Source organism: Leuciscus leuciscus, assembly GCF_965113295.1.
Source record: "Leuciscus leuciscus genome assembly, chromosome: 12".
Taxonomy (NCBI): Eukaryota; Metazoa; Chordata; class Actinopteri; order Cypriniformes; family Leuciscidae; genus Leuciscus; species Leuciscus leuciscus.
In genome coordinates this window covers 21,393,370-21,413,413 of record NC_138736.1, presented here as the reverse complement: position 1 = coordinate 21,413,413, position 20,044 = coordinate 21,393,370, and the positions used below count along the sequence as shown (strand labels likewise).

At 38.0% G+C, this 20,044-nt stretch overlaps 1 protein-coding gene across 8 annotated transcripts in view; it reads left to right on the top strand.

Annotated features, from left to right (window-relative positions):
* The window catches only part of thrb (thyroid hormone receptor beta), a 284,472-nt gene that overhangs the window by 35,289 nt on the left and 229,139 nt on the right, over window positions 1-20,044 (top strand). The window lies entirely within an intron of this gene.

The window sequence follows — 20,044 nt, the reverse complement described above, 5'->3', positions numbered from 1 at the left end:
CGAGGATTTACAGACAGCCTCCATAGCCGTAACAGGGCAGGATGAGGATTCATAAACAGTTACCACTGACACCTCCGAAGTCTCTGCAGCAGATGCCGCCACCTCTGGAGGTTCTACAGTGGTAGCATCAAGAAACAGGTAGAGTTCATTAACAGGACAGGTACAGTGCTCATCTACGGTTCCTTTGACCGTGACATAACAGGCTGAGAGGACATTGCTGGGCGCTACCACCACACAAGGGGCTGAAGCGAGCACCGCCGCTTTGAGAGGTTCTGCAGCATGTGCGGCCACCTCTGGAGAAACTGCAGCGGGTGCCATCGCCTGGGGCAGTTCTGAGGTGGTGTACGCAGCCCAAATGCAACATAAAGCGTTCCCCATCATGGGAAGCGCTTCAGACAGGGGAATTAGTGCAGGAACAGGAGAGCTGGAGTAAGAGGATTTGGGGATACCAGCTGCGTGTGCAGACACCAGCGGTGCATCCCTCACACTGGAAACCAGACTGGGAAATCAAAGCACTGACCTTGAATATCTGGGTGTAGCAGCCAGGACGTGAGAAGACTCTGGCTGGTCAGCGGTGACGTGACGAGACTTGTGAAGATGAACCGTGACTGGGCTTGACTTGTGAAGATTAACCGTGACTGGGCTTGACTCATGACGATCAACTGTGACCTCACAAAAGAAATCTATGAGCAGACACTCCGGCATATCAGAAAAATAGGCGAGATCTAAATACTCTTGTATATAATCCTCGAGCGATCGCGAGTCCTGCTCGAGGTTTAATAACATTCGTGCAGTGTCCATACCTGGCCAATATCCACAGGGAAAGCCGCTGGCTCCTTGTGTGGCTGAGTATTCTGTAACGGGGCAAACAAGACGTGAGACGTGCGGACTTGACTTGACTTGACTAATCCTTAGGGCAAGCGTGGGTAGACAATCGGCGAACAATATCCAACAGGGGCAAGGCAAAGAGAGATAATCCAGGTAAACAGCAATAATCCAAACGAGGTGCAAACAGAGTCCAAAGGGCTAGGCTAAGGGTTAATCCAGGAAACACGAGCAAGAATCAGAACACAGGAAAACACAAAGGGCAAGGCAAGACTAAGATCACTGGAAGGGCTCTGTAGAGAAGCTAACACTAGGGGAGTGCTAAACGCAATACAATACTCGGCCACAGGGAGAGAAAGTCCAAGGCTTGTAAAGAGTGTGAGATAGTTCTCTGGTGTGAGCGTGATTAGTGGAATCAGCTGTGTGTGTCGTCAATGCAATGAATGATGGGGATTGTAGTGAAGTGCAAGAGTCCATTCTGTGAGTGGGTGACCTCTGGTGGTGACCAAACGGAAGTGCATGGACCAGATTCGTGACAAATTGTGGTCAACGTGTTTTGGAGAAAAACATTTATTTCATAATGTGATAAACAATGCAGATTTTTTTTTTTACAGCCATTTTTGATCAAATTTACCAGGGGTGCCATTAATTCTGACCACAACGGTATATAAATTTGCACATGGTTTGTCTTAAAGCATATTAAAAACACCACATAGTATAAACAACATTTAAAAACCTAATTTTCGGTTTTAGTATTCGGCCAAGTTCATCCAAGTTCATCCGGTTTTCGCCTAGAATTTCCATTTCGGTGCATCATTACTTACGACTACATTAGTATATTGGCTTAAGAACACCTGACCAACTTCAATAATAATAGAAGCTATACTTTAATAGAATAGAAGCAATACTACATAATTTGTGGAAAAAAATATCTAGATGAGTTGTCAGAATAGATGCTCATCCATTGATTTGATTTGAAATCCAGAGTCGAGAGAGCATTTGAGAGTGTTGAAGCTTGTAATGGAAGATAGTGCTGTTGTGGTCTGGCTGCTGTTGTAGAGAGAGCAAGTAATGTATTGATGTTCTTTGGGCTAGCTGGGGTAGATGGAGTGAATTATTGATGAGGTCAGGAAGGATGATAAAGGAACCAGAGGAGCTGTTGTGTCCAAGTCAAGTCAAGTCACCTTTATTTATATAGCGCTTTTTACAAAAGATATTGTATCAAAGCAGCTTCACATTGATAACATGAAAATAATACAACAAAGTTTGTTTCTAGAAAAAAATTGCGTCATCGTCCACAAGTAAGGCAGATCAGTAATATTGTTGAATATTAAATGTCCCCAGCTAAGCAAGCCAAAAGCCAACGCAACAGTGGCAAGGAACCAAAATTCCATCAGGTGACAGAATAAAAAAATAATAAAAAAAACCTTGGGAGAACCCAGGCTCAATCGGGGGCCAGTTCTCCTCTGGCCAACGAGCGAACAGTGTATGAGTATGATACAGGCAGCATTACAGGTCAGAAGTCAGATAATCACAATATTATCCAGTTCCATCTGGTTGGAAGTCGGAGTCATCACGCCGGTATGGAGACGAGTTTGTTGAGGATCAGTGCTGATGGCTGTCGTGTCGATGAGGCCTTCACATGGCTGATGAAGCTGGCACTTCAGGGATGCACCGTGGATGGGTCCAGGCGCAGGTCCACCATCTGATCTGGATCCGGCCTGGATCCGGCTGACTTCAGTAAACCTCGGAATAAACAGAGAGACTAACATTAGCTTAGATGCCATTCTTCTTATGATGTAACGAGTAGGTAACATCAGGTGTTATAACATCAGGTGTTATAGGAAGTGTCCCCGGTTCCGGCTGACCTAATCTATGCAGCCTAATAATCATTTAACTGATTTGAATAATATGAATGTAATGTTCTATGTGAATGCCAGGTAAAAGAGATGCATTTTTAGTCTAGATTTAAACTGACAGAGTGTGTCTGCTTCCCGAACAATGTTAGGAAGACTGTTCCAAAGTTTAGGTACTATATAGGAGAAGGATCTACCGCCAGCAGTCGATTTTGATATTCTAGGTATTATCAACGGGCCAGAATTTTGAGATTGCAGTAGACGTCAAGGACTATAATGCGTTAAGAGCTCACTCAAGTACTGGGGAGCTAAACCATTTATTGCTTTGTAAGTAGTCAGCAATATTAAAAAATGTATACAATGTTTAATAGGGAGCCAATGCAGTGTTGACAGAACAGGGCTAATATGGTCATATTTCCTGGTTCTAGTAAGAACTCTAGCTGCTGCATTTTGGACCAACTGGACTTTGTTTATTATGTGTGCAGGGCAACCACCCAGTAGAGCATTACAATAATCTAGCCTTGAGGTCATAAACGCATAAACTTACTGTTCCGCATTTTTCATTGAAAGCATATGTCATAATTTAGATATATTTTTAAGATGGAAGAATGCGGTTTTACAGATGCTAGAAACATGGCTTTCAAATGAAAGATTGGTGTCAAAGAGCACACCCAGGTTTCTAAACGACAACAAAGACTTGACAGAGCAGCCATCAATTGTTAGACAATATTCTGGGTTAATAAGTTTTTTTTGCCCAATAATTAGAAACTCTGTTTTTTCAGAATTAATTAGTATGAAAATAACTAGTCATCTAAATTTTTATATCAGCTATGCATTCCATTAATTTTGTGAATTGGTTCACTTTCATGTCTCTCTGTGGCCATCTTTCTTTTCTTCCAACCCACCCTGGCATTAAGAGACACTACAACTTAAAAATGCCCTGTATATTGTCTAGTATTGTTATCAGAACTTAATATTATTAATGATGTATATTTTGGTTTTCATACTGGTTGCTGTTACATTTCAGTTTGCCTTATGGAATTAGAAAAGCATCCGTCCGTCCGTCCGTCCGTCCGTCCGTCCATCCATCTGTCCACATGTCCATCCATCCATACATTCAGCCCTATGTCTGTCCATCCATTTGTCCATCCATCTATCCATCCTTTGACTCCACAGCTTTAAGGCCCCGATATACTCTCAGAGAAGTGCTTCCTCATTCTTCACTCAGGGGTAAACAAGTTCGAAATATCTGAGCAACAGTATACTGTTTGTGAACATTTCGATGCTGCCAAAGCTGCTGGGTAGGGTTGTGAATCCGGTTCCACCTAACGATTCTGGTTCCTGTTCTGACTCCATTAAAATGATTAAACGGCTAATAAAAAATAGTAGTATGGAAAAAAATGCATAATACTCAACTCAAACAATCCTTTTTGTGTTTATTTCTTATACTTGTCAAATGAGTTTAACAGACTGGTAATGTCAACAAATTCAACATATTATTTAGCAATTTTTGCAAAAAATAGTTTTCTGCAGTTTTTCTGCGAAAGAACATTGTAGCTAGTGTTGTCACGATACAAAAATTATGACTTCTATATGATACCAGACAAAAATACCTCGATACCGATACTAAATCGATACAACAGGAAAAAAACTAAAACAGTAAAAGTAATTGAAAAATATGAGAGAACTTACAATTCATTGTTTTATAAATTAATAAATAAATAAATAAAAAAACCTGTAAAACTCACTTGACCAGCATGTTTCTGCCCTGCTTGTTGACCATTCCCTCCCCTTTATTAAATAAAATAATAATAATAATTACATGCCAGTGTGTACGTTTGCAACATTAACATTTTATCAATCATTGTTAACATTCGCTAACCTTTCACAATTCTGAACAGGTTGGGATGACCAAAATCTGATTTCAAGATGAATGTAATTTTATAATTACAATATAGATAATCAATTTAATTTTATCTTTGTTATTAAAAATAAGCAAAAATGAAAATTGCAAACAATATGACAAATACTATAAGAGACAAATAAAATAAACAGTGCTTCATTTCTTTTTTGAATGCTACTGTCAAAAAGACCTACTGTAGCTGAAAAAATAAAGTATTTACTCTATAAATTAAAAGACTGATTCTTAATAAATATATTACATTTATGTAATTGTCTATTTTCTTTTGTTGTTGGATTAACTTTATCACACGCGCACAGAATATTAGGCTGCTGATCCGGCCCTTTAAGACCTGCACATACCCAATACATTGGAACACATACATCGTACATACACTTACGATTTCTTTGTACAAACGGTTTGCATTCACTAAAGACACTATGAGTGTATGTGTGTCGTGATGCTGTATTATTCTGCTAGTTAAAAATGTATTATGCAGTAACTTAATATTGCTCTGAGCGTGTGCGTGTGCGTGTGACAGTGATTCATGCGCATACATGTCAGTCAGCTCCGCATTGCACGTCAACTTCGAAGAGAGCTTTATTCAGTCCATTTTAAATTCTGATTTTGGCCGCCTCTCAAATGGGTTAAACCATAGATATTACCTAAGAAGTGCAAGTAAATGCGCTAGAAATCCGCGCTCATTCAAGGATGTGCATTTATTGCATGGACGGAGAAAGCACTGAACCCTGCAGGATTTCATCTGATGGTAAATAAGCATATCTATCTGTTCAGTGAGAGCGCCGGTACAGCAGAACGAGTGTAGCCTCTATATCTATAGGCGTTTTTAAATCTGAAAACTCCAAAAAACAACGAAATTCTGGATGCGCTGGTTGTTCTCTCTATACTCGACAACAACGGAGTCCAACGGCATGGGCGAAGGTATAATGCATGCATTAAATTTTATGAAATAATCCCGAAAAAAGCACAAACACAGCAGAGATGGCAAGTTCAGCGGCTAAGATTAGCTGAGGTGACGTGACGCTAACAGACAGCAGACAAATGGCTATTAGTGACAGCAGCGGCAATCCACCTGTCAATCAAAGTGGCCACGACCTTAATTATGCAGAAATTTTAGGCTTAACATAATTTAACCCTCTTGGGTCTGAGGTGTTTTCTGGGCCCTGGAGGTGTTCTGACATGCTCTGACATATGTGCTTATTTCTGTTACTTGTGACATTTCCATGGTCTGATTACACTGTATTCAGCACAAACTCTGCTGCAAAAATATGCAAGCAGCATGTTTGTAAAAGTTTGTAGTTTTGAGATAATGATGTTTATGCGTGGTTTGTGAAAAAGAAAAAAAAAAGGTCATGAAACCCATACAGATTATTTCTTCACAAGACTTTTGAAAATTGTATCACGTAGCCTAGAATATTTGCTTCAAAACTATGTGAAAATAAGCAGGTAAGTAAAAGTCTGAAATAAATCAAACTGCCCACTCATTCAGATAAAACAATTTATTGATTTAAAATTTGTAAGACATGTTTTGTGTAAGAAAGCTGTATGCGAGGAGGCGTGAATCTTCATGAATATTGATGTGTTTCACACCTGAGAAAGACAAAGACCCATAATGGCCCTATCAGGTGGGGCTGTGAGATAACTATAAACAAAGAATGAGTACAGATTTAAAAAATAATGACTTTTTGATTAACACAACATAATCCAAAGATACACAACAAAAGACAAAAAAAACAACAAAAAAAAACACGTTATTGAACACACTAAGGACAGAGACTTGAACAGTCACATAACTTTGTGCCATTCCTGAAACATTGTAAATACCTGTCATTTCCAAGGTGTTTGATTTTTCATTTTACCATGTTCATGTACAGAGACTCATGTGAACGTTGAAGTTAGCAGGACTCTTCAGTGGCATCTGTATAAAAAAATTAAAAATTAAAAAAAAAACTCTGTGAACATGCTGATATCAAGAGAAACTATAGGGCTGCATGATTTTGGGAATACATTTTAGATTTTTCTGGTTAAAATTGCGATTTAAAAATCATATATATATATAGATAGATAGATTGATAGATTGATAGATATAGATATATATACACCAGGTTTGTTGTGCCTTGTAGGCATATACTTGTCTTACCTTAAAAAATCTTTCTCACAATCAAATTGTGTTCTTCTAATTCTTCCGAGGTAAATCCAAGGTAAACAGCACAAACACAGTCTTCCAAACTCAAGCGATTGGAGTCTCTTCAGAATACTGAAGTCTCTGATTCTTTGTTTTTGAGGTAATGGCCTTTTACAGGTCTGTGGTCCTCCACGTGGACCATTTGCATGTCAATCGCTTGTGCGTGCGTGCGGTCACATTAGAGCTAATGAGCTCTACGTCTTGGTTACGTATGTAACCCTCGTTCCCTAAAGGAGGGAACGGAGACGTAGTCGACTTGACGACTGATTGGGATCATGCTTAGGGAGCCTGTAATCTTCGAGTATTGTTAAAACGAGCCAGTGCACATTGGCGTGTGTGAATTGCATCACACGCTCTGCCCCGCAACGCGGGTATAAATAGGGAAGTTGGCCCAGAAGAAACACTAGAGTGGGGCATGTGTTCGCGAGCGAAGGCGAGTCTCGACCTCAACACCGAGATGATCATTTTCCCGCAGTGGGAACATGAGTCATCCATAAGAGCTGCTTCAGCATGCTGTAAGCCCAAACACGTGATGCAGCTATTGTGACCGGCAGTGGGGGACAGAGCCCTACCGCACCCAGAAATGCATGGATGGAATGGCATCTTGAAAAAGACTCAAACACACCCGTGTTGCTCTTTCAGGAAATGGGACCCGTCACCAGTGCCAGAGCACACGGGAATAACACTGTACAGTGAAGCACTCACTACTTCCGCCGTCAACAAACACTCTTGTAAATTAAATTACTTTACTTTATACTTTATTAGTCCCATCAATTCAGTACAAAAAAATGCTAAACTTTGACAAAAATATTTTATTTTTGTTATAATTGTGATTTTATAATATTTAGATATGAATCCAACTGAATCCAACTTGTGAAAAGATATCTTTCAGGTAGTCAAATAGCAAATAGCATATAGTGGAGCTCTATGGCCATCTAGTGGTTAAAGTGATTTTTTTTTTTTTTTTAAACTGCATTTTCCAAAAAATGGGCATAAATGTTACATTAAACCATTTAAAATGATCCATGTTATCCCCATGAATGAAAGTTAGAAATCTGGGTCTTTTATAAAGTGAATTTTACATCAAATGCTGTTTTTTTGTAAAAAGCTTATTTAAATAAATATTTAATTATTTATTTATAGAAATTTAAAAGATATCATAAATTCTCCAAAAACTGCACAAATGTTGAGTAAAAACATTAACAAACAGAATAAAATTACATTTGTAAAAAAAAAAAACTATTATCTTGTTACAAAATTAAATGTTATTGTCTGGGGTCTCTGGAGACCCCAAAAAACACGAGTGTAGACATAAATAAAGACCATCAGAGGGTTAAAGTTGGCATTCAGAATATGAGTATCGTCTCCAACAATTTTCTTGGCATGGTTTAAAATTGAAGCATCAAACAACTCTTGTGGTGATCGTCTCTCCTCACCTCCTATAATTTTAAAAGCGGTGTGCACCAAGTGCCATTAAAACAGCAGTTGAGAGCTTTAGTAGCTTGCGATCACCACTGCAAGTCGTTGTAGAAACACCAGCACCTTCTTCAAACACCCTTCTTCCAGAGGAACACCGACACACTCGCTCGTTGTAACACAACAACACTCTTCAGAGATATCGACACTGATCGACTCAGAAGGGAAAGACAGCTAGTGCGTGCATCCACTTCCGTAATTATACTCTCGCTCCGGGGCGGAGCGTGTGATGTGCATTGGCTCGTTTTAACAATACTCGAAGATTACAGGCTTCCTAAGCGTGAACCCAATCAGTCGACACGTCGACTGCGTCGAATGTGAGCGACTGAAAGGGAACACTTGTTATATTGGCTTACCATGATTCAGAATAAAAAAAAAATACAAAAAAAAAAAGGTTTGGAAAATGCTGTACATGTGCATGATATACTCGCTCATTACATTTTGTACATTTTGAACACAAAAAAAGTTACGGACTGCAGCATTAACAGTCATTTGTCTTTATGAACGTTTTGAAGCATCGGATCTAATGATACATTCGTTATTTGAAGTGACTTTCAAAAGGTGATTTACTCTATTTTGGTTGCTATACCTTAGACATCAGTGTTTATACTTGAACTATAAACTTTTATCTCAGTACTTCTGTGATCATTTAATCCGTGTATCATTCGTTCAGTCGTTTTTTGAATTAATACTGAAAGTAGAACATTTTGAAAACGGTTCCTTTTTCGGTTTTTCATTTTTTGCAAAAAACGAAAAACAAGAATTCAGCTGGATTTTTCGTTTTTCGTTCTCAGTTAGAAAAATTAATAAACAGCTTGAATATTCGATTTCTACACGTGGGCGGGAATTAAAAGCCCCTTTCCTCTGATTTGTCAGCCGAAGATCAAACTGTTCCGTCATCAGTTCTGCACAGCAGAATAAGAGTCCTCCGTTGTGCGGATTCTTAACGTATTTATTGCAACTACATTTAATCTTTTTCTCATCAAACAACCAGACTAACGAATGTCTCGACACAACCCGTACCGGGGAATAGACTAGATGGGGCTTTCTTCTGTGTAGACCAGGAGTTCTCAAGTGCCAGGGGGTCCGTGAAATAATTAGCTATTTTCCGGATTGTAAAGTCAAGTCACGGGTTTTTTTTTTAACATGAAGCACGCTGTGATTAATCTTAATGTTGACCTTCAAAAATATATAGGCGCGCCAAGAAGGCTATTGGCTGTAGGCTATTTTGGTTAATTTTTGGTGTGCGCCAGAAAGAATATAATAGCCTAATCATTTATAATAATAATAATTCTTATATAATAATTTAAAAGGCATGATATGTTGTAGTCATTTTGAAAGTACACAAATAGACATATAAATGTTACTGTTTCGAATGAGAGTATTCAACGACAGTAATCCCCTGTTGAGCAACACATCCAAGTGATGTCGGGTGTCGCAGCCTGTTCGTTATTAAAATAAAACACAGTCAACCAAACATATAAAACGTTATTCTGCTTAATTGGTCTGTTGACAATCCAAACTAATTTCCCTTGCTGTGAAGATACTGATTTACGTGTATATTGGGACTCGAATGAAGTACCAAGCCTTCTTTACATTATTAATTAGCATCCAAATGTTACATTGCAAATATGGATAGGCTACTGGACGAATAAGAGATGCCCGAAACCAACGTCTGCTTCTCGTTAAAATACGCATATTATGTTATTAATAGTGTTTATAATGTTAATGTTGTATTTTATTTACCGGTCTTTTACACTATTTATGAATAGGCCTATGCTTTTTTTTTACAACGATGTGACGCGCGCGTTTCCCTCTCAACATAACCCGGCGCGCCACGCACAAGCGCGCATCCTAGAGATATAAATTATAATACATTTTAATAAAACACAAGGCCTACATCATAAAACTTCTCCAGTTGTTAGATAGGCTAGTCAGTCTGAATGACAGTTTATACGTTAACGTTAATATAGGCCAATTATATAGTCAATGCATTATTCTTTTCTTTTTGTATTAGTGTTAAAAAGATTTAATTTACAACTAATTATATTGATTTATATCTTAATATATATATATATATATATATATATATATATATATATATATATATATATATATATATTAATTACTGGGCGAGGGCGACAATGATAGGCTAACAGCCGTCATTTAGCTACCCTGCCCATATAGCCAGCTGATGCAAAGCGTAGGTGAATTTATATTTACACAGAAGAATATGGGGCGCCGTTTGTAAAGCGGCTCACGCTGAAAATAACAGCAACGTTTTGTCACATTTAGTTTCAAACAATGTTTAAAAAACTGGTATGAATGTTTGACGGTCACTTTTTAGCACATTTACAACAATATTTGTCAACTTAGAGATATTTTAAATAGTTAAATCTAAATATTAAATTTTACACCTAAATGTTAAATGTTAAATCTAAATGCTAAATCTAAATGTTAAATCTAAATGTTAAATCTAAATCTAAATGTTAAATCTAAATCTAAATGTTAAATCTAAATGTTAAATCTAAATCTAAATGTTAAATCTAAATGTTAAATCTAAATCTAAATGTTAAATCTAAATCTAAATGTTAAATCTAAATGTTAAATCTAAATCTAAATCTAAATGTTAAATCTAAATCTAAATGTTGAATCTAAATCTAAATCTAAATCTAAATGTTGAATCTAAATGTTTCGGGTGAAACTAAATATTTAACTAATATGCAAATTCAAAATGCCGGTAACCGGAAGTGCCAAAATAAAAGCGTGAGGAAGTCAGTGTGTGTTTATAGCATGGTTTAGTGTCAAATAACGAATAAAAACCATCTCATCCGAGGAAATGGTCTCTTTTGGACATGGATTATCGTAATAAAGGCTGGTTCACACGGGACGATTTTAAAATTGTCGGCCGATTTTCCAAACCTGAGAGACCCCACACACGGGGATAAAAAAACACGGGTCTAACAGTTTTGGTCGTACAGTGTGTGGTGCGCAGCCACACGGAAAAATCAACACATCACACACGAACCGATTTGACTCCCGAGCATTCCCAGATCAGACGGGAAATCGCGCAAAATACCTCGAGATCAAACGTGACTTCAGAGTAAACAATCATGGCAGACGAAGAGGATGCAGTGGCAATAGTTTGTAGTTTGTTTTTAACCGAAAAAAAACGTTATCAAAAGAAAAGGCGATGATCTCTGACGTCCACCGGACTTTCTGGTGCGCCATGCCGCCAGCTGTTTTGATTATATTTCCCGGTGTTTCCTCGCCGCCTCGTCACCTCGCTTTCTGATTGGCTACACTCCACAGTCCACAGGCTGCGTGCTCGGGGGACACCACACACGAGAAGAAATCGGGCCAAATAAATCCAACATGTTGGATATCCCCGATTTGAGATCGGAGCGGTCCCGACGTCCTTCCGAGCAGACGAGAGCAGCCTTTACACACCACACACGGCAGGAATATCTGATCAGATTATTTTACGATAATCGGAGCATCCTTAAGATTGTCGGAAGGGGTGAATCGGGGCTAAAATCTGCCTAATTATCCTGCCGTGTGAACCAGCCTTAACTACATAATCAACACGTTTGGAGAAACTGTATTTGAAGAGTAGGCTAGTGTCACTTTTATGAAAAGTGCGGGACTTATGACCTGTAGCTATAATAGTCAGCCACGAGGGGGCTCACTTTGATTGAATGTCATGTCATCACTCTGGCATCATATACAAATACAGTTTCTCCAAACGTGATTATTATTTTAGGTAGTTATTATCACGATAATCCATGTCCAAGAGACCATTTCCTCGGATGAGATGGTTTTTATTCGTTATTTGACACTAAACCGTGCTATAAACACACACTGACCTCCTTGCGCTTTTATTTTGGCACTTCCGGTTACCGGCATTTTGAATTTGCATATTAGCCTAGTTATATATTTAGTTTCACCCGAAACATTTAGATTCAACATTTAGATTTAGATTTAGATTTAACATTTAGATTCAACATTTAGGTTTAACATTTAGATTTAATATTTAGATTTAACATTTAGATTTAGATTTAACATTTAGGTTTAGATTTAGATTTAACATTTAGATTTAGATTTAGCATTTAGATTTAGATTTAACATTTAGATTTAACATTTAGATTTAGATTTAACATTTAGATTTAGATTTAGATTTAGATTTAGATTTAGCATTTAGATTTAGATTTAACATTTAGATTTAGATTTAGATTTAACATTTAGATTTAACATTTAACATTTAGGTGTAACATTTAATATTTAGATTTAACTATTTAAAAAATCTTTAAGTTGACAAATATTGTTGTAAATGTGCTAAAAAGTGACCGTCAAAAATTCATACCAGTTTTTTTAAACATTGTTTGAAGCTAAATGTGACAAAACGTTGCTGTTATTTTCAGCGTGAGCCGCTTTACAAACGGCGCCCCATAGAAGAAAGCCCTATCTAGTCTATTCCCCGGTACGGGTTATGTCGAGACATTCGTTAGTCTGGTGGTTTGATGAGAAAAAGATTAAATGTAGTTGCAATAAATACGTTAAGAATCCGCACAACGGAGGACTCTTATTCTGCTGTGCAGAACTGATGACGGAACAGTTTGATCTTCGGCTGACAAATCAGAGGAAAGGGGAGTTTAATTTCCGCCCACGTGTAGAAATCGAATATTCAAGCTGTTTATTAATTTTTCTAAATGGGAACGAAAAACGAGAAATCCAGCTGAATTCTTGTTTTTCGTTTTTTTGTAAAAAATTAAAAAACGAAAAAGGAACCGTTTTCTCATTTTGCTATATTCAATATTAATTCAAAAAACGACTGAACGAATGATACACGGATTTCATTTGAATATTTGTAACAGAAATATTGATACTGTGTGGTTGAAAAGACTGTGAAAGTGAAGCTGTTTCATACCTATATATTCACAACTGCTCTCTCTGGGTAAGCAACAGAGAAAAAAGATTTGAATGTTCCAGTGTTATTTATTTATTTTTATTTTTTCCAAAGTTGTTGTCATTAAGAAATAAAATCTCGTGGGTGTTGGAATCGAGATCAAACTTTTTTTAAAGATTAATCATGCAGCTCTGCTGTCTTATACTCTCTCTCTTATTACTTTATTAATATTCATGAAGTGATACGTTGCTATTATAGGATAAGCTCCCAGCACTTCGCCCACACATCACACCAGAACCGTTTTCGGAACCGAAACTTAGGAATGTCGCACGGTTCCGGTATTTTTCAAAAAAACACTACCGGTTCTGTATAAGAACCGATTCTTTAAATTTGTGCTGTTTTCCTCTCAATCACAGAAAAAGCACAATAAAAATGACAGCAGTGAGAAAACTACAGAAAGCATCTGATCACAGGAATGCATGTTTACACCAGCTCTTCAATTTGACATGCACTGACAATTTGACATATCAATTCCTCTTCATTAGAAGACCTTGCCCTAAAACACTCAGCCTGGCACCTTGCTGTAACCAATGGGGCCACACTTTCAGCTTCTTAACAGAAGGACGGATAATAAAAATAATGGGTTAAGCTTAGTTTTGCTATAGTTATGTAACGAGGACGCTGAGGCTGAGTGAGAATCCATGTGCAGAAGTTTATTAAAGTTTATTAAAGTTTATTAAAGTTTATCAAAACCAAGGTAGCAGTCAGATCTTTCAACATACAAAGGGGAATTCCAAAAGGCAAGAGTGAGTAGGCAGGCAATAGGTCCAAGCAAAAACATCAGTCCGATCAGGCAACCAAAACAAAGGGGATAATCCAGTAAATCGAAAAACAGAGAACCAGGCAGAATCATACACAGTAGACAGGCAGGATAAACAGGAAATAACGCTCGGTAAGGCAGGTAAACTGGCAATACTTCGCAATGAGTACAAGAATGGTCTCTGGTTAAATAGCAGTCAAAAGAGGAAATGAGTGCAGAAGAAGCAGAGGGAGTGGAACACAGTCAGTACTCAGGTGAGGGCTCCCTCTGCTGGTTTGGCATTACAGAACCCCCTCCTCTAGGAGCGACTCCTGGAGCTCGTCGTGGGCGTCCCCGTGGTCGTGGCGCTGGTCGGTCGGGTCTGGCTCGATGATATTCCTCGATGAGAGATGGATCCAAAATGTCCCGGGCAGCTACCCACGATCTCTCCTCAGGTCCATAGCCCTCCCAGTCCACCAGATATTGGAGCCGACACTCTCTTCGTCGTGAGTCTAGTAACTCATTCACTTGATAAGCAGGAGTTCCATCAATGTCCAATGGAGGTGGTGGTTCTGGGGCCTCATGGCCAGGGTCAGCATTCGGGTGGACCGGTTTGAGGAGGGAGACATGGAAGGAGGGAGAGATTCGGTAGTTATCAGGAAGCTCCAATTGGTAAGTGACCTCATTAATTCTCTTAAGAATCTTAAAAGGGCCAACATACCTTGGACTGAGCTTCCTGCTTGGTAGCCGTAACTTGATGTTCTTTGTCGAGAGCCAGACCCGTTGTCCTGGTTGGTAGGGAGGATGTGGGCGACGTCGTCTGTTGGCCTGGAACTCCTGTGTTCTCACGGCCCGCTGGAGACGGACGTGTGCACTGTCCCACACCCTCTCGCTACGTTGAATCCAGTCGTCCACCGCTGGGACTGAGGAAGGTTCGCCAGACCACGGGAACAAGGGAGGTTGGAACCCCAGAACACACTGAAAGGGGGTCAGGCCAGTGGATGTGTGTGTGAGAGAGTTCTGTGCATATTCTGCCCAAGGTAGAAACTCAGACCGTCGATGTTGCTCTCGACTGCAGTAGGTTCGTAGGTATCTGCCAATTTCTTGATTGAGGCGTTCAACTTGGCCGTTGGCTTGGGGATGATATCCTGACGTGAGACTAACGTTAATATCCAATTGTTTGCAGAAAGCTCTCCAGACCTGAGAAGTGAATTGTGTGCCCCGATCACTGACAATATCTTCTGGGAGACCATATACTCTGAAGACATGGTGGAACAGGGCTTGGGCTGTTTCCATGGCGGTAGGTAGTCCCTTTAATGGGATTAGGCGACAGGATTTTGAGAAACGGTCTATAATGACTAGAATAGTGGTACAATTGTCGGAGGGAGGTAGATCAGTGACAAAGTCTATGGATAGTGGGACCATGGGCGTTGTGGGATGGGTAGTGGTTGTAGGAGACCGGAGGGTAACTCTTTAGGGGTTTTGGACTGGGCACAGACTTGACAAGACTTTACATAAGCGGTGACCTCTTTGGCCATTGCAGGCCACCAAAATGAATTTTGTAGCAGACGAATAGTGCGAGAAATACCGGGGTGGCCTGCACTAATGGAAGTGTGGATCCATTGCATGATACGTTGACGTAAGTAAAAGAGTAAAAGCATAACTGATGTTGTCGACGCCTCTCCCTTTCCCCTTCAGAGAGTGGGGAGACGCTGAGTTGCATAGGTTCGTCGTGAGGGCGTGCCTCGATTGTGTATGGAATCTGTGAATTGCTCTGATTTCCCCTGTTGCCCTTGCGTTTCGGAGCCTGTCTCATGAGGTTATCAATTTTAATGGCCAGAGTGACAAATTCAGAAAAGGAGGAATTCTCTCCTTTACAAGCTAGTTCAGTTTTGAGACTACGGTGAAACATGGCCTTTAAAGCGATATCATTCCAACCACTCTGTGCAGCAAGTGTTCTGAATTCAATAGCGTATTCAGCAGCGGTGCGGTTACCTTGTGTGATGTTAATGATTTGTGTTGACACATCTTTGCCTCCGGCGGGGTATTCAAACACTTCACGGAGTTGCTGGATTAAATAATCCACTGAATATCTGAACCGTGAATCAGAGTCCCAAACTGCTGCAGCCCAGTCGATAGCTCTCCCCGTTAACAGCGTCATTAAGAACGCACATTTCTTTTCCTCTGACTCAAATTTATCCCCTTGATGATCAAAGTACAGTCTGATTTGACGAACGAAGCCTTTACATTGTTCAGCAGTACCATCACACTTTTCAGGAAGGGCAAAGCTTACCGTTTTAGGCGTGGGTTGTGGAAGTGATTGGATGTAGTGCGTTAGATGTTCGTTGACTGATTGGAGCTTGGTTAGTTGTTCCTGGTATTCCTTTAACATATTGCTTTGATAAGCGAATGCTGCTTGCAGGTTCGAAACTTCCGCTGGATTCATGGGAGGCGAAGTATTCTGTAACGAGGACGCTGAGGCTGAGTGAGAATCCATGTGCAGAAGTTTATTAAAGACAGTTTCCACAAACAAATACGATGAGGCGGGCAGAGGGTCAAAACCAAGGTAGCAGTCAGATCTTTCAACATACAAAGGGGAATTCCAAAAGGCAAGAGTGAGTAGGCAGGCAATAGGTCCAAGCAAAAACATCAGTCCAATCAGGCAACCAAAACAAAGGGGATAATCCAGTAAATCGAAAAACAGAGAACCAGGCAGAATCATACACAGTAGACAGGCAGGATAAACAGGAAATAACGCTCGGTAAGGCAGGTAAACTGGCAATACTTCGCAATGAGTACAAGAATGGTCTCTGGTTAAATAGCAGTCAAAACAGGAAATGAGTGCAGAAGAAGCAGAGGGAGTGGAACACAGTCAGTACTCAGGTGAGGGCTCCCTCTGCTGGTTTGGCATTACAAGTTAGCTGTAGTTTCAGTTTTTTACCAGACTCTTCAAAGGTTTTACAGAAGCCTCAATATTTCTATGTTAAATAAAAAAAAGAAAAGAGTTTATGGTTAAATTTGTGTTGTGTTTTGATAATTACATCATGATTTGCTTGTAAAACATCTTAGACTATTGATGTTTTAGATAAATCCTGAATTCCCAGGTTATTGCTTTGATAGACTACATAAAGAAGCATTATGCTGTTTCTTCATCTTCAAATAAGTCTTTATAGAGTTATAGAATTACATCTTTGTTGTTGTGGCTGTAGATAATAGGGATGCATTAGAATAACATTTGTTGGCTTAAACTGAAAATTTAGACACACAAGCTAAAGTTTTCATTTTAAATTTTCCCTTTTTTTGGAATAAATAATTTGGGTAAAATTGTGTTATGGTTTTCCAAATATGCATTGCATGTGTTGTTCAATGCAATATTGACTTTAAACAAACTCCACAAAAATGTATTATAATCGACATTCAATGACCAGAAAACTAATGATCTTAATCTCAAATTGGCTTTTGTGAAAACCATATTTACCTTAGCTCTTCAAGTGAACACTAGTCCCAAACAAATAGGCCTTTTTATCTCTTCTGGCCTAAAATCGCACATTATCTGCACTTCATAGGGTCAGAATTTTTAGAACACTCTTTCCTCTTTAACAGCTGTAACATTGCCCCCGGCATACATGGAAGTGATTGCAACTTTGATAACACTGTTAACATGGCAACAAGTCCTACGCACACAGTTGTTTGCATGACTTTCTCTTGCCAGAGCAGGCCGCATGCCAGCAATCCCACAACCAATGTTCCGACAGCTGCTCAGATGCCTCAATTTGTGTGACTAACATGTACCCAAATGCAGAGGATTGTGCTTGCATCTGGATTTACATGTACTGCTCCTCTGCAGGTTTGATGTTAGAGAACAGCATTTTTTTTTTTACAGCACAGTGCTGCAAACTGGAGAAACACTGTGCTTAACGATACTGTCAGAAGGCTTTTCAATCTACAAATTGCTGTCATTTACCATGGATTTACTGTAGTAACACTAACTGCACCATGGTATTGTGGCAGAAATGTGGGATATTCATACAGAATTTTATTATATGATTAATGTTGACATATTAAATGTATTAAAGGGGTAATGGAATATAATTACAGTATTTATTATGATTAAGCTATGGCATTTGTGCATTTATACTAAATGTATTTTGTAGGGCTGATGCCTAATAATCGTCTAAACGTTAGTTGACTAGAAGAGGCTTAGTCGACCACGATTTTATTAGTCGGTGAGTCACAGAAAGTCACACAGTCCGTGAGGGACGATCTGTCAATGGCGGGTAGTAGTCTATATGGGGGAGGTTGTGTCACTTTTGATTTATGACCCCCTTGATTTATGGCCCTAGATTTATGGGCCTTATATGTCCTTATATGGGACCAACAGGTGGTATGTGAAATTTGACCCATGTGTGGTTCCGGTGGGGAGGGGTTTATGGCTGTGTGTTTTATGACTGCAATAATGGTTGGTGTGACATGGAAGTGAATGTTTTTCAGGGGTGTTTTTATTATTGGTGGAATTAATAATAAAGTCCACAGAATGACGAAATTATGAACATGACGAAATCTGTCATGGATTTGTTTTTCAGATGACGATGCAGCTTCCATAATGTCTGTGAGAGAATAAAAACAGGGGAATGAAATTAAGAAATAGCATAGACAAATTAAAAAGCATATAAAATAACAGATATGTGAAATAAGATGTCAATTTTATTAAGTATATGCATTTAAAAGTAAGTTTTAAACATGTGAAACAAGATGAAATTTCTTTAACTATTTCTAAAAGTAAGTTTTAACCTTTTAAACACCACATTATATGAGTTAAGAATACAAATGTCTGTCTGATAGTCTCCCAGGAGTGTATAAATAGCCAATCATGGATTTTTTTCTGCACAGAAAAAATATGTTAGTGTGAACTGTTTTCAGATTACATAGTCACATCCATAAATAAAAAAAAAATCAAGTATGAGTATTTTAATCTACATCAAAACACTGCCTTACATAGATAAAACATAAATAGTGAATAACAGTTCATATTATTTGAAATGTTAAATTATCAAGTATAAATATTTTAATCTAATACACAACAAAACACTGCCTTACATAGATAAAACATAAAATAATGAATTTTAGTTCATATTATTTGAAATGTTGAATTATCAAGTATAAATATTTTAATCTAATATACAGCGAAACACTGACTTACATAGATAAAACATAAAAAGTGAATAATAGTTCATATTATTTGAAATGTTAAATGATCAAGTATAAGCACTTTAATAGTGAATATTAGTTCATATTATTTGAAATGTTAAATGATCAAGTATAAGTATTTTAATAGTGAATAATAGTTAATATTATTTGAAATGTTAAATTATCAAGTATAAATATTTTAATCTAATACACATCAAAACACTGACTCACATAGATAAAACATAAAATAGTGAATATTAGTTCATATTATTTGAAATGTTAAATGATCAAGCATAAATATTTTAATAATACACAACAAAACACTGCCTTACATAGATAAAACATAACATAGTGAATATTAGTTCATATTATTTGAAATGTTAAATTATCAAGTATAAATATTTTAATCTAATATACAGCAAAACACTGACTTACATAGATAAAACATAAAATAGTGAATAATAGTTATTTTTGTTGAAATGTTAAATGATCAAGTATAAGTATTTTAATAGTGAATATTAGTTCATATTAATTGAAATGTTGAATTATCAAGTATGAGTATTTTAATCTAATACACAACAAAACACTGACTTACATAGATAAAACATAAATAGTGAATAATAAATCATATTATTTGAAATGTTAAATGATCAAGTATGAGTTTTTTAATCTAATACACAGCAAAACACTGACTTACATAGATAAAACATAAAATAGTGTATAGTTTGTTTTGTTTGAAATAAGATGTTAAATTATCAAGTATTTTTTTAAACATGTGTGGAAGTGAACTTACCATCGGTGAAATTAGGAGGTCTTTTTGTCTCTGGTTAAAATCATAGATCCTTGAATTTAGAATCCTTGAGCAGAAGAGATGTTTGCTCTCCGTTTG